This window comes from Telopea speciosissima, chromosome 9 (genome assembly GCF_018873765.1).
Source record: "Telopea speciosissima isolate NSW1024214 ecotype Mountain lineage chromosome 9, Tspe_v1, whole genome shotgun sequence".
Classification (NCBI taxonomy): domain Eukaryota; kingdom Viridiplantae; phylum Streptophyta; class Magnoliopsida; order Proteales; family Proteaceae; genus Telopea; species Telopea speciosissima.
In genome coordinates, this window is record NC_057924.1 from 38,408,659 (window position 1) to 38,422,623 (window position 13,965).

General features: G+C 37.2%; 2 long non-coding RNA genes across 2 annotated transcripts; both read right to left on the reverse strand.

Moving 5' to 3' along the window:
* Window positions 1-390: 390 nt before the first annotated feature.
* LOC122639560 lies at window positions 391-13,732 on the reverse strand. Its single transcript, XR_006329532.1, has 3 exons — window positions 13,723-13,732; window positions 13,335-13,336; window positions 391-669 (listed from the first exon to the last, which is right to left on the reverse strand). It is a non-coding gene; the product is annotated as an uncharacterized LOC122639560 (long non-coding RNA).
* LOC122639562 lies at window positions 3,870-4,270 on the reverse strand. Its single transcript, XR_006329534.1, has 3 exons — window positions 4,203-4,270; window positions 4,023-4,112; window positions 3,870-3,938 (listed from the first exon to the last, which is right to left on the reverse strand). It is a non-coding gene; the product is annotated as an uncharacterized LOC122639562 (long non-coding RNA).
* Window positions 13,733-13,965: the final 233 nt, after the last annotated feature.

Sequence of the window (13,965 nt, forward strand, 5' to 3'; positions counted from 1 at the left end):
GAAAGAGAATCTGTACGTGGAGAGCTCACACAAATGTGGACCAACGTGTAGAATTTCTCTAATTATTTTAAAAATGAAAATAAGCCAAAGAATGTTCAGAACAGAATCCTTTTTTTAATAAAATGGAATCAAACCCATCACATTTTAGTCTTTTGGCCAAAAAGAAAAAAAAGAAATCCTACCCATCTACAAAATTTAAAAGAAAACAATAATAAATTGTAGAATATGATACATTATTCCCCAAAACAGGGAGACAAAAGGAGATTACATAGTTCATGTAGTTAGAGTCTTTTTCAGATAAATATGCAAAAGAGAGAGAGAGAGAGATCATACGGGTTGTGGGGCTGGGGAAGGAGAAAAAGAAAGATCGAAGGTAGGAGAAGGAGAAAGAGCTTCAACCACCCTTGGATGAAAATGCAGGTGCCTTTCAGTTTCTTCTTCAACCTCAAGAGATGAATTGGTGGTGGTGGTGGTCTTAGCAGCGGGAGAAGAGAAAGAAGAAGAACCAGCTCTCCAACCCAAGGATTGTAAGATAATGAAACTCGAGAGGTCTTTAGATCCAAAATTAAAAGAAACCCAAATACTAGAATCAAAGTTGCAACAACTAGCAAGAACTTGAAAGAAGATGACACAGAAGTCCAACATGAAGAGAGGTTATTGTTGTAATCACTCATCTCTCTCCTCTCTTTTGGGTCCACCAACATGCTAGGCAAATTGCAGATAGATGGGAGAGACCAAAAAACAAAAAAGAGATGGGAGAGACCAAAAAAGGAATGGGAGAGACCAAAAAGGAAAAAGGAGATGGGAGAGACTAAAAAACAAAAAAGAGATGGGAGAGACCAAAAAAGGGATGGGAGAGATCAAAAATTAAAAAAGATGGGGGTGACCAAAAAAGGGATGGGAGAGACCAAAAAGGAAAAAGGAGATGGGAGAGACCAAAAAAGAGGAAGAAAAAGTAAAATCTCTCAAAGAGGAGAAAACACAAACACTTGGGGGGCAAGAAAAGTGGACTTAGTAAAAAGGGGTGAAGATGGGTAGAGCTCCAAGGAAGAGAGAGAATGAGGAAAAAGTGAAAAGTGGAGAAGTGAAGAATGAAGAGAAAGTGAACAAAAGAAGAAATAAAAAAAGTGGGCAACAAGAAAGAAAAAGAGGATAAAAGTGCAGTGGGGGGGGGGGGATTTGAACCCCTCACCTCTCCCACTCACTAATAAGAGAAAAAGTCATCTACCCCAAGAAGCAAAGTTCATCCAACAGTCACGAAATGCTCATCACAAATCTCCCTCCAAGAAGCTTTAATTATAACATGCCCCTCACAAACTTGAAGACGACAAGGACACTATTCTCTTGAGCACTCCATTCCAAGAGAGTGGGGAGCAAGTGATAAACCAAAAATACATAGGCCAGTCCCGAGATGCCACATGTCCCGACCCAAAGGAGAGGTTGGCCCAAGCCGGACCACGATAGAACCCATTCAGAAAATCCAAGAGGAATAGACCCAAGAAGTCATCCAAAGACTAAGTCTTCCATGCAAGCCAACAAGGTCCAACCATGACGTCACCGCCAAGGTCTATGTCATCTTATCATTAGAAGGACGTTATCCCAAAGAGATGTGATCCTATCCGGACTCATACATCAAGGATTGTTATCCAACACGTGAAGAACACACATATCTATCTATTAGGGAACCTCTTCCCTACCAGGACTCTATGTCTCATAAAGAGACACCTTACTACGTGATAGACTCTTCCATGAAGAATACTCATCACCAACAGAGACTCTCCGCACCGCCATACTCAACTACAAATATTCAGGTATTCTAACCCATAATTCATCCTGAATTCCAGTAATTCATCTGTTGCTAAGAGAGATCTAACTTAGGCATCGGAGAGTCCTAGGCCGGAACCACACCAGTTCTCCATTGTCCTTGATGTCCTTTTGTAGGTTGCGACACCCGAAGGACCTATCAGAGATTTCCTGACGCAACAGATATAAACAAGAGGAACCGACTGCCACAGAGGGTATTCCAACATTTTGAGTTTGTAGGTCGTTGCAATCACTGCCAGTCGCCGACTTGCCAGTATGAAATCACCGCAAATGGCTGTGGAGAAGAAGGGGATTTGGTTTTCCCGACTGTGAGAGATTGTCGAGGGTTTGGGGATTTTTTTCTTTTAGTTGTTTGGGAATCGGGATTGGTAGTTGGAGTTAGAATGGTTTTAGACTTTTAGTTTTAGTTTTAGTTTTTTTTTTTAAATTGATACACCATATATTATTCACCCAGTCCGAGGGTACCAATTTCATAGTTATTGGAACCAAAATACAAAACTTGCAAAGTTTACCAAAATGTCCCTACATTAACCCTCGATAAAATGCCGATCCAAGCATCAGATTTTAATCAACAAAGGCAACTACTTTGGCAATGTATTAAATTTTCTATCATAATTGATCAAAATTTGCTTTGTTGATTGATATATCGAGGCATCTAGAAGATGACTTCTCAAGAAACTGTAATTTTATTTTATTTTTTACGTTAAATAACAATTTTTTTTAAAAAAAAATAAATTTAGTTTTTCTTCATTAAAGGAAAATTATTTCAAATAGTGGTAGTCCCATCAATTTTTTAGTTGAAACCACCATTTTCATACAAAATTCATAAAATTTGGGGAGTCAAGCTAGGTCAAACTTAGATCACTAAAATCAGAACATTTGAATAAAGATTGGTCAAATCAAGCATTTTTTATTGCAACCCAGTTCAAAATAGATGATTGCGAAGTTTAGAACGTGAGATTGGCTTCAATACAATTTTGTTTTGGGAAATGAGTATTGATTTCCAATGCATTATTTACTGAGTTGCAAGTGTTTTTGGAGTACTCAGTACTCACGCCTTCAGTTAATACCTAGGTAAAATTAATAAATATCAAAAGACAATATATATTAAAAAAAAAATTTAATGATACCATTGCCTATTGATTTTAAAGCATCCTGATAATATCTATTGGTAAAAACCAAAATGGCATACTTTGTTGAAGTTCCATTTTTAAGTTTTTTTTTCTTGAGAATAGCATCAAGTCCTGTCGGATCTTCTTTCAGAAGAATTCAGTGTGATCCTACATTTTAAAAAAACAAATAAAAAATAAAAGATAATAAGTTAATCAAATTAAATTAATATAAAACTACGAAAATGAAGATGCCGCAATCATATCCATACCTGTGAGAAATTTTTAGTCAGTACCTCATCCCAACATTCCATAAACTTCAACATGAAGACGCCGCAATCATGGCTATGAAAAAATGTGTCAAGGTTGTCGATGTATAATGAAACAATAAGAGAATATTTTAGTTAAATCCAAAATTGGAAAACATACCCGTTTGTTTGTAATGGAAGTGAAGGCAGATCTGGATTCCTTTTAGAAATTGGAACTCCCTCCTCCATTTTGATCGAGGTTAATATACTCTCACATGTATCCTTATACAAATCATTCACATAATAAGCCATCCAGAAAATTAAATTAATGAATTAACAATAGGCAATAAACAAACCACTATTTTGTGTGTCAAATTCTGATAATACGTTTTTTCTCTTCGTTTGGAATCCAAAATATGTATTATTTTATCCTTTAAATTTATCATGTATAAAAACCAGTGGTCATCCAAACATATGGGGATGAAAAGCTGCACACAAATTACTATAGTTAGTCAAAGTATATTACACTAGTCATTAATTACAAGATATTTAACAAAAGATCTCTAAGATGCACTCAATGCCAAGCTATAGCACAAGACACGTAAATGGGTAAAAACTTAACCATAGAAGATTCAAAATTTGGGCAAAGTACTTTTGAAATAGTTACCAATTTGCAATCATTCAAGTTGTAGCCTAGCTTCTCCCTTGAATAGTAAGGTTCTATATCTTTTATTGTCCCTCCTTTAGCAATCTTTTGCTACCAAAACCACTGTGAAATTTAGTACATACTACTAACTTTAATCACTTGTTTTAGTATTATATATACAAAAAAAAAAATTACTGAAAAATATGTGGGAAAGTAGTGGCGCAATACAACTCCATATGATTTTATTTGTTTGAGGATTAGCAATTGCCCGAAGACATTAACAACCTACATGACATCCAAAAAATTATTAGGTTGTCAGTATATATGATAGCTAGGAGCACTCTTGCATGGATTATTGTAGTGTAGTGAACTTACTGAACTCCCAATCCAATTTGGATCTTCCAAGGTACACAGTTCCTTTTGAGTTGCATGAAATGATCCTAACTTTACAACAGCTTTTCTATGACGGACAATTATATCAAACAGTTAGAAAAAACTTTTAATTAATCAAATGTTACCTTGTATATAATGCCAAAACTATATATGTATTAAAAGCATAATTGATGATATATGGATGACATCAAAAGTAACAATGGATGACTTCTGCAAGCTCAGATAATGGATACAAAACTCAATTATTTATTTCTCTTTTATTATATGACAAATCCATGTTGACCTCGATCATATATTGATGTCCTTAAAAGTAACCAAAAGGAATAATCATTGAAAAAACAAAGAAGTTCTATTATAATGCAAGAAAAATGTATCTGACGGTGAAGTTACCAATTATACAAGGCAAGGATTCCACAAAAAAAATAAAATAAAATAAAATAAAATAAAAAAACCTTCTCCCAAAGACTTTGTTACATTGTATTCTTTTCTTACCCATCATTTTCCTCGTGTTGATGATTTGTTTGCTTGCACTGCTTGCCACGTCAATCACTCTCAATGTACCATGTGCTACAAGATTTTCCACTTCTTGCCAAGTTTTTGACCCATGAGCTACTATGAACTTAGGAAAAATGTCTACTAAAGAAAGAAATATCTAAATATCAACTCCTCATTAAGTTTTCAGATTTATGAAAATGCCCAACTCAACTCATGAGGTTCTCCATGCTAATATCAAGTTAAACTCTAAAACTTGACCTACAAATCCTTATCACTAAAACCAAAGTAATAAATTTCATTCCAATATTTTACTCGAAAAATGAAACTTTACTGTTTCAGTAATTTTTTTTACTGAAACTTTGATGGAACTTTTGGTCCATATATGATTCATATCCATATATTTATTTATACATGTATCTATAATACAACATTTGTACTTCATTTGGATTGCATAAAATGGTATTTTTTTTAATACAATTAATGAAATACTCCTTCCTTGCCAATAGCAATAAAGTAAAATGACTGAAGAAACCCAACATTTGGCACTCAATTGTTTTTCTTTGGTTGGGGGGGGGGGATAAATTCATTTGAGGTTTCCAAAATAGTCAAAAAAAATGTTTAGAACTTAGTTTAAGCTTCTAACTCTTATATAATTTACAATTATTTTTAATAATTTAATACAGTTCTAATCCCAATATATAAAGAAAAAAGTACTCTTTACGGAAGGAGATAGGCTAGCATTTATATCTGGACACTAATGCTATTTAGGTGAGTGTGTTGGGCTTCAAGCTGTTCATGGAACACAAATAGGTAATCAAAATTTTCTTTTAATATTTTCCTCAAAAACACTTTTTGCAAAGCTATGAAGGACCTAAAAAGAACCATATGTTTAACTTAACACTAAAAACTTTATTTTTATTATATTTTTTTGTTAATTTCATTTAACAGTTAGCACTCAATGAATAAGACATGAAAAATTTCCTGACTTCCTAATCATAATGTGTTTCTTTGTACTTACATAGCCATCTTCGTTATCGAGCTTTCTCCTCTTAGAAGATAATGGTTTCATCATCAAGTCTATCTTTCTTATTTCATTTTTAATGTTCTCCTTTACACTGTTTTTCAAATTCAAGATCTCTATTTCGGCTGTCATTTTTTCCTTTAAACAAATTTCGAGTTTCTTGACCGAGCTCAGTAGCCATTCATTCTTAATTTTCATGGAATTGTGATCTGAGCAAACCTCGTACCATTCAGTGATCATGGCTTCAAAAATGTTTTCATGATTGGTAGCTTGAATCTGTTGAACTACTTCACACATTTGATCTACCTTAAGACGACGTGTATCCTTCCTTGAAATAATGCATTCTTTAAAGATATCACCATAACGGCTGTAAATGGAATCATCAATTTTCCCACTTTCCACGTCTAATCTCATTTTTAATCTTCTCTTTTACTCTATTTTCCAATTTCAAGATCTCCATTTTGGCTTTCATTTTCTCCTTCAAACAATTTTTGAGTTCCTTGACCGAGCTAATTAGCCTGTCATTCTCAATTTTCATGGATTTGTGATCAGAGCAAGCCTCGTCCCATTCAGTGATCATGGCTTTAGAAATATTTTCATAATTGGTAGATCAAATCTGTTGAACTATCTTACACATTTGAACTATCAAAAGGCTTCGTGTATCCTTCCTTTTAATGGAGCAACTTTTGAAGATATCACCATGATGAGAGCAAATCGAATCAAATATTTGTACATTTTCAAATTGGGTTGCTTCAGAAACAAAGAGAGTTCCAAATTGCATTTCTCGACCACTCTTCAACTCATCAGTAGCTTTTTCAACAAGTTTGTGTTGGCTGTCTACAAGTAGTCCAGAAAGTCCAACATTAATGCCAGTTAGGCTAGCCTTCATGTTTCCTTCCTTAACAACAAGACTTGTATCTTCTCTTCCTTGTCCTTGTCCTTGTATAGCACCAACCTGTACGCTAACATTCTGTGCTAGTTAAAGTAATCTTAGTGAACAATACAATGATCATATTTAAACATAATTGAAAAGCAAATATACATTTAAAATGAACTATATATGTTTGGAAGGCATCACAAACAGATCTGGACCATTGATCTGTTGAGGTTTGACTTCCACCATCGATAAAGGGCAGAACTTACTAATGTTGTCTAGGTTGATGGGGAACTAAGGAACTTACAAGGGCACTGCAAGAGAGAATGATTGGGGATATATTTAGATCACATATTTGTAGGCCAAACTACGGTACATGGGATCAGGGTGGTTCACTTTGGTAAACCAATAAACAATATACTTTGAGAACCCTAATTTAGGGAACTCCAGGTTTAGCCCATGGGGTCCCATGGGCGCCCTATTTTAATTTTAGGGTTTCCCATGGGTGCCCATGGGAACCCTAGTTCATCTCTGTTAGGGTTTTCCCTTTCTCATATGTCCCATGTAATTATGGAACCCAGTAGGGATAGAGAAATTCATCTCTAATCCATCACATGGCAAGAGGGATCCATCCTATGCTCGAATACGTAGTGGAAATAAATCGATTTGGGTTTCTTTCGTATCCCATGAATAATCATTAATTAATATCAAGAGGAATTAATGAATAATTGCTAACCTGGTGAACCTCAAGTGTTGCTCCTCCAATAGAAAATGGTTCTTCCTCCAATGAACGCTCCAAGTAAACAGATTTGAACCTCCAAAATGGTGTTACCAAGGTTCTTCAAGCCAATCCCAGATGCTCTCAAATTCTTCAAACACAGATCTGGGTTTTCTCAAAATCCTAACTCTCAAACACAGATGAGAGAAACAAGAAGAAGAAGAAGAGATCTCAAAGAGGGAGTGAGAGACCAAAACGCAGAAGAGGGGGCCAGGCAAAAATGTGGAGCACTGCCCCCTCTGCGTTTTTGGTCCCCTATATATAGAGCTAGGGTTTTCTAAAAACCGTGAAGGGATTAGAATTAATCCCAGTGAGAGTTTATCTCTCTCTCTCTCTCTCTCTCTTTGTTTGGCAGTTCTATTTAAACTCAAAGTGCTTCTAATTGGTGAAAAAGCAGAATCTAATAGGGAAAGTATTAATTAGTTACTTTATTTTATATTTATGGATAATTACAATTAGCACCATATCCATTAATTAAATAAAGAATCAATTAAATTAGTAAATTCTAAATAACTCCCTATATGATAACAAATTATCATATATAACCCCCTCACTAATCAACACCATCAGCGCATGTACACATGTACTGCCAACCCCCAATCCATAGTACATGTTCATATAAGAGCGTCTGTGCATCTAATCGGGTCCCGTAAAACTCGATAAAACACTTTGTTCAAATAATCATATATATTCTATTATTTGATATAAAATAGATTTTTGCAAAATCATTTCCAAAACGGCACTGGATCCAGATTCTGATCCGACCATACACAGACAATCTCAATCTTGGTGTTTCCCAATCGGGCAGTGGTAACCATGTTGGGTAACTCCTCCACTCATAAAGTGTTCACGCATTCCCAGAACACCGGCTTTGACTCACTTAAGTCTCAGTCATTGATGAACCAAAGAATGCGATCACACTTTACAGTGACAGGGTTCTCTCAGGCAAAGGGTGCCGGTGACACATGTCTATCCTTTCCTACATCTGGCAGTAATACATGAGGGAATCGATAAAATAGATTCTTCGCCAATACACACATCAACATGTGAGTACTCGCATTCGTACCCTGACATCACATGTCTAGGTATACCCAATGCGACGACCATATGATAAAGGTGCCCAACCCAAACCCTAGTCGTGATTACCATTTTAAGCAAAACTTATGGACACATAATGCTTAAAAAATTTATATCCCATGTGATAATATTAAACTAAGATGTATAAAAGTTCAACACAAAGGTAAACCGGATTGAACCAGACCAAATCGGGTTTGATAGACACATATATCCAACAATCTCCCACTTGTAAATCAAAGCCAATTCCCCATACCTTTTAAACCCATGCCCTCCATGTGTTTCTCAAACACTCCAGGAGATAAACCCTTTGTCATGGCATCAGACACATTTTCAGTTGTGTCTACTTTGGAGATACTCACGTCTCCTAGCTGGATAATCTCTCTGATGAGGTGATACTTCCGTTGCAGGTGCTTGTTCCTCTGATGAGCCATAGGCTACTTAGCTTGTGCAATGGCCCCTCTGTTGTCACATAACAGGGGAATGGGGCCCTTGACAAGTTTAGGGATAACCTCCAAATCTGATAGGAATTTCCTCAGCTAAACACCTTCTTTTGCTGCATCGCAAGCTGCAAGGTATTCTACTTCGATAGTGGAATCGGCTGTAGATTTTTGTTTCGCACTCCTCCACACAATGACACCTCCACCCATTAGATATACCATCCCGGATGTGGATTTTTTGCCATCCTTGTCAGTTTGGAAATCTGAGTTTGTGTATCCCAAAACTGACAACTGATCAGATCCAAAAATCAAGAAATATTTCGTAGTCCTTCTCAAGTACTTAAGGATATTCTTGATAGCACTCCAATGCTCCCGTCCAGGGTTAGATTGGTAACGACTTACCATACCTACTACATAGCAAATGTCTGGCCTTGTACACAACATGGCATACATAAGACTCCCTACTGTAGAAGCATAGGAAATCCTCTTTATCTCTTCAATGTTTGTCTGAGACTGAGGACATTGAGATCTGGAAAGACTGACTCCATGTCGAAAAGGAACACTTCCCCGTTTGGAATTCTCTATGCTAAATCTGGCAAGAACTTTGTCTATATAGGTAGCCTATGACAAGCCTAACATCCTTTTCTGGCGATCTCTTACGAGTTTGATCCCAACGATATAGCTAGCTTCACTAAGGTCTTTCATCGAAAATGTTGTGGATAACCATTGTTTTACTGATGAAAGGAATCCTACATCGTTACCCATCAGCAATATGTCATCCACGTATAAAACAAGAAAATATACTGCCCTCCCACTGATCTTCTTGTAAACGCATGGTTCATCAATGTTTTGATCAAAACCAAACGATTTGACTGATTGATCAAACCTAACGTTCCAGCTTCTGAAAACCTGCTTCTATCCATAAATGGACCTCTGCAATTTGCACACTTTTCTTTCTTCCTCTAAGGAAGAGAACCCCTCTGGCTGTTGTATGTAGATTTCCTCTTAGAGAAACCCATTCAGAAATACAGTCTATACATCCATCTGCCAAATCTCAAAATCAAAGTGTGCGCACGATTGCTAATAAAATCTTGATGGACTTCATCATCGCCACCGGTGAAAAGGTTTCCTTAGAGTCTATACCTTCTTTCTAGGTATAGCCCTTTGCCACCCGTCTCGCTTTGAATCTTTCGACCTTTCCATCTGCGCCCTTCTTCCTCTTGAAGATCCATTTACATCCAATCGGCTTAATGCCAAGTGGTGGATCGACTAAAGTCCAGACCTTGTTGGAATGCATAGAATCGATTTTAGAGCGCATTACCTCCAGCCACTTAGTGGCATCAACATCCTTAAGAGCCTCAGAGTATGTCATTAGATCATCATCCGATTCAACCGATACCATGTGGAACTCTTTCACAGTTTCTCTTCGGTTAGAAGAGTAAACCTGATGGGTGGTCTAATAGTCCTCCCACTGCATCGAGGTTCTTCAGGTGTTAGTATTTTCGCGAGTATGTCAATTGGTCTCCCTTCTAGAAGTGAAGTTTCTGAGCTATCTGATATCTCTTTAATGACTACTGGTTTGAACCTCTGGGTCATCATTTCTTCCTCCAGAAATGTGATGTGTTTACTTACAATGACCTTTTGGTCAACCTAGCCATAGAAATAATATCCTATCGTGCCTTTGGGGTAGCCTAAGAAATAGCATCTTGAAGTCCTGGATTTCAACTTGTCTGTCTGTTGCTTTCGCACATGTGCTATACAATCCCATACCCTAAGGTGTTGAACACTGGGCTTGTGCCCTTTCCATAGCTCAAAGGGTGTCTTAGCTACAGACTTGGATGAAACCCTATTCAAGATATAAATTGCCATTTCTAAAGCGTACCTCCAGAAAGAGAGAGGTAGCTCACTATAAGTGAGCATCGTCCGGACCATATCCAATAGGGTCCGATTACGTCGTTCGGATACACCATTTTGTTGTGATGTGCCTGGATTAGTTAGTTGACTAACTATCCCTTGTGAAATGAGATATTCTTTAAATTCATCTGATAGATTCTCCCCTCCATGATCTGATCGTAAGGACTTGATGCATTTATCGAGCTGTCTTTTGACCTCGGCTTGGAATTCTTTGAATTTATCAAATGCCTCCAATTTTCTACGCATCAAGTATATGTAACCATATCTAGAGTAATCATCGGTGAATGTTATAAAGTACTCAAACCCATACCTTGCTTGTATGTTTATGGGTCCACACACGTCAGTGTGTATCAACTCTAACAGATCTATGGCTCTAGTACCTTTATTGCTAAAGGGTTTCTTGGTCATGTTACCCTGAATGCATGACTCATAGGTGGGGAATGGTTCCACCCTTAGACTCTCTAAGGGTCCATCCCTCACCAATCTACTGATTCGGTCCATATTAATGTGACCTAATCTTAGATGCCATAGATATGCTGAGTTCACTAGAGCTGCTTTCCGTTTCAAATCAACATTAGAAACCACATTCGTTCTAATAGAACAATCTAGGAAGTACAAACCACTTTGCATATATCCAGATGCCACAAAAGAATTATTAAAATGAATAATTAATTTAGAATTAAAGGAAAAATTATACCCATCCAAAACAAGTTTTGAAACTAAAATAATATTCCTCCTAAAAGAGGGTACATAGTAACAATCCTTTAATACTAAACAAGCAGAACTAAAATTCAAAATAAAAGTTCCCACAGCTAATGTCATGGTCTCAGCTCCAGTGCTGATCCGAAGATGCACCTCATTTCTTTCCAGGTTCCTTGTCTCCTTGAACCCCTGCAAATTATTATAAATGTTCTCAGCTCCAGTGCCCATCCGAAGACGCACCTCATTTCTTTCCAGGTTCCTTGTCTCCTTGAACCCATACAAATTATTGCAAATGTTCTTAGCTCCAGTGCCCATCCAAAAACGCACCTCATTTCTTTCCAGGTTCCTTGTCTCCTTGAACACCTGCAAATTATTGCAAATATGAATAGTGGAACCACTATCCACCAACCAAGAATTGGTCGATTCAAAAGACAAATTAGACTCGTAAAGAACGTGAACATCACATGTACCTTCTTTAGTAGCCTCTGTTTCATTCGGCTTCTTATCTTTCAAAGTTGCTAGGTAAGCACGACAGTTTCTTTTCCAGTGACCCTCCTTCTTGCAATAGAAGCACTTGCCTTTGCCTTTATTGCCAGACTTCCCACCCTTGGGTTTTAGGGTCTTACCCTTACTTCCCTTTTTCTTCTTCTTCCTACTTGAAGAAGGCTTCACATCAGTTGCATTGACCTCAGCCTTGTCTTTTTTCAAGAAAGCTTCCGCCTCTACCAATGAGTTAGCAAGCTCGGTGAGCTCCATCTCCTTATCGGACATCTTATAGGACATCTTAAAGGGTGCATAGGCAGAAGTGAGTGACGCTAAGATCACATCAGTCTTGTATCACAGGCTGAAATCAGTCCCTATGGATTCTAGTTTTTCAAACAGATTGATTATTTTCATTATATGATCCATCACTGGAATCCCTTGGGACATCTTGGTGTTGTGGATTTGACTCACCACATCAGAATGGGCGTCTGTCAACTGCCTGTTGAACAATTCAGCAAGCTTATCCATTTTACCCCCAGCAGTGCGTATATCCTTGACCGAGTCCAGAATTGACTTTTCTCTCATGAGGAAATCCTGCATCTCTTCATTTGCCTCAAAATCATTTGGGTCGGGTTGAGGAGGAACTTGTTCATCTAGAACTGTGTATAGTCCTTCAGCAGTCAGGAGCAATTTAATGCTCTGGTACCAATCGACATAGTTTGTACCATTAAGTTTGCATTCGCTAATGAGTGTTAACAGGTTGGAATTAACGGCAGCCATTGTATAATGATCTACACACGTACAAGTAAAACATATGCAAATTAACAACCTTTGATAAAAATTGAGCATACACACATCAATGGTCATTCATGATTTAGGTCTCCCTCATGATCCAAAATATGAATTGGATACCTACAACCCTTGCATGCACAACTTACCCTGTCAGGAGTCATTATGCACACCGTGGTAGTGTGGACTAAGCTGTCTGCCTCATGGGCTTCCAATATTTTTGGCCACCTGGGTGTCATGCCCATATCCTGTCGGCTGACATACACCCAAGTCATGTATTTACCAATTGCATTAGTTAGAATCATGGAATCATGAAAGATGGCCCACTGTCGCAGTGCCCTCTCACTATCCATACCCTAACATATCTTGATAGAGGTAAATATAGATAACTTGAATGAAATTAAAAACTACATAATTAATCAACATTAATTAAAAGTGATTATGGGATAGCGGCATTTTTATTAGAAGCAATTAAAGAATCCTTCCAATAAAAATAAAACTAATAATAATAATTTAGGTGCATCAATCATGCCATGGATGCCACGCCTTGATCATCTCTCTCGCCCGATCACGTCTTCAAAGTAGGTCTTTGAGCGCCACATGTGGATCACCATCAACATGCCCGGGAGTCCTAGCTCTTCTAAAATTATAATGAAAACCTAGAAAAAATATTCTATACATTTTCCATTCCATAATAAAGAAATCCCGTATGGAGAAACCAACCCACCATTTAGGCTGCCCATGGGGTGGAGTACATTTGTTTATAAAAAGATTGGGGGAGAGAGAGAAAGAGAGAGAAGCATCACATCCACCCATAACCCCATGTATCACATACATCAATAATCCATCCATTTTATTAGAATGCCATTCCCATAATCACATTATAACATAATCACATGCATGGGCATCATTAAAGCAAGTAAAGAACAAACCATGGATTTCTTCAATTATTGAACCACCACATCACATGTGATAACATGTATCCAAGTCCTTAAAAAATTAAAATCTCATTTTAATAGTAAGTGGGTGGAGGGAGGGATCCCTTCACCCATCATCATCCTCCAAAAATAAAACAAAATAAAATTCTGTTTTGAAAAAATAACTTTTTTTTTTTTATATTTTTTATTAAACCTAGAGGGAAAACAAGGGGAGTGCATGTAGCCCACATGCGCAGG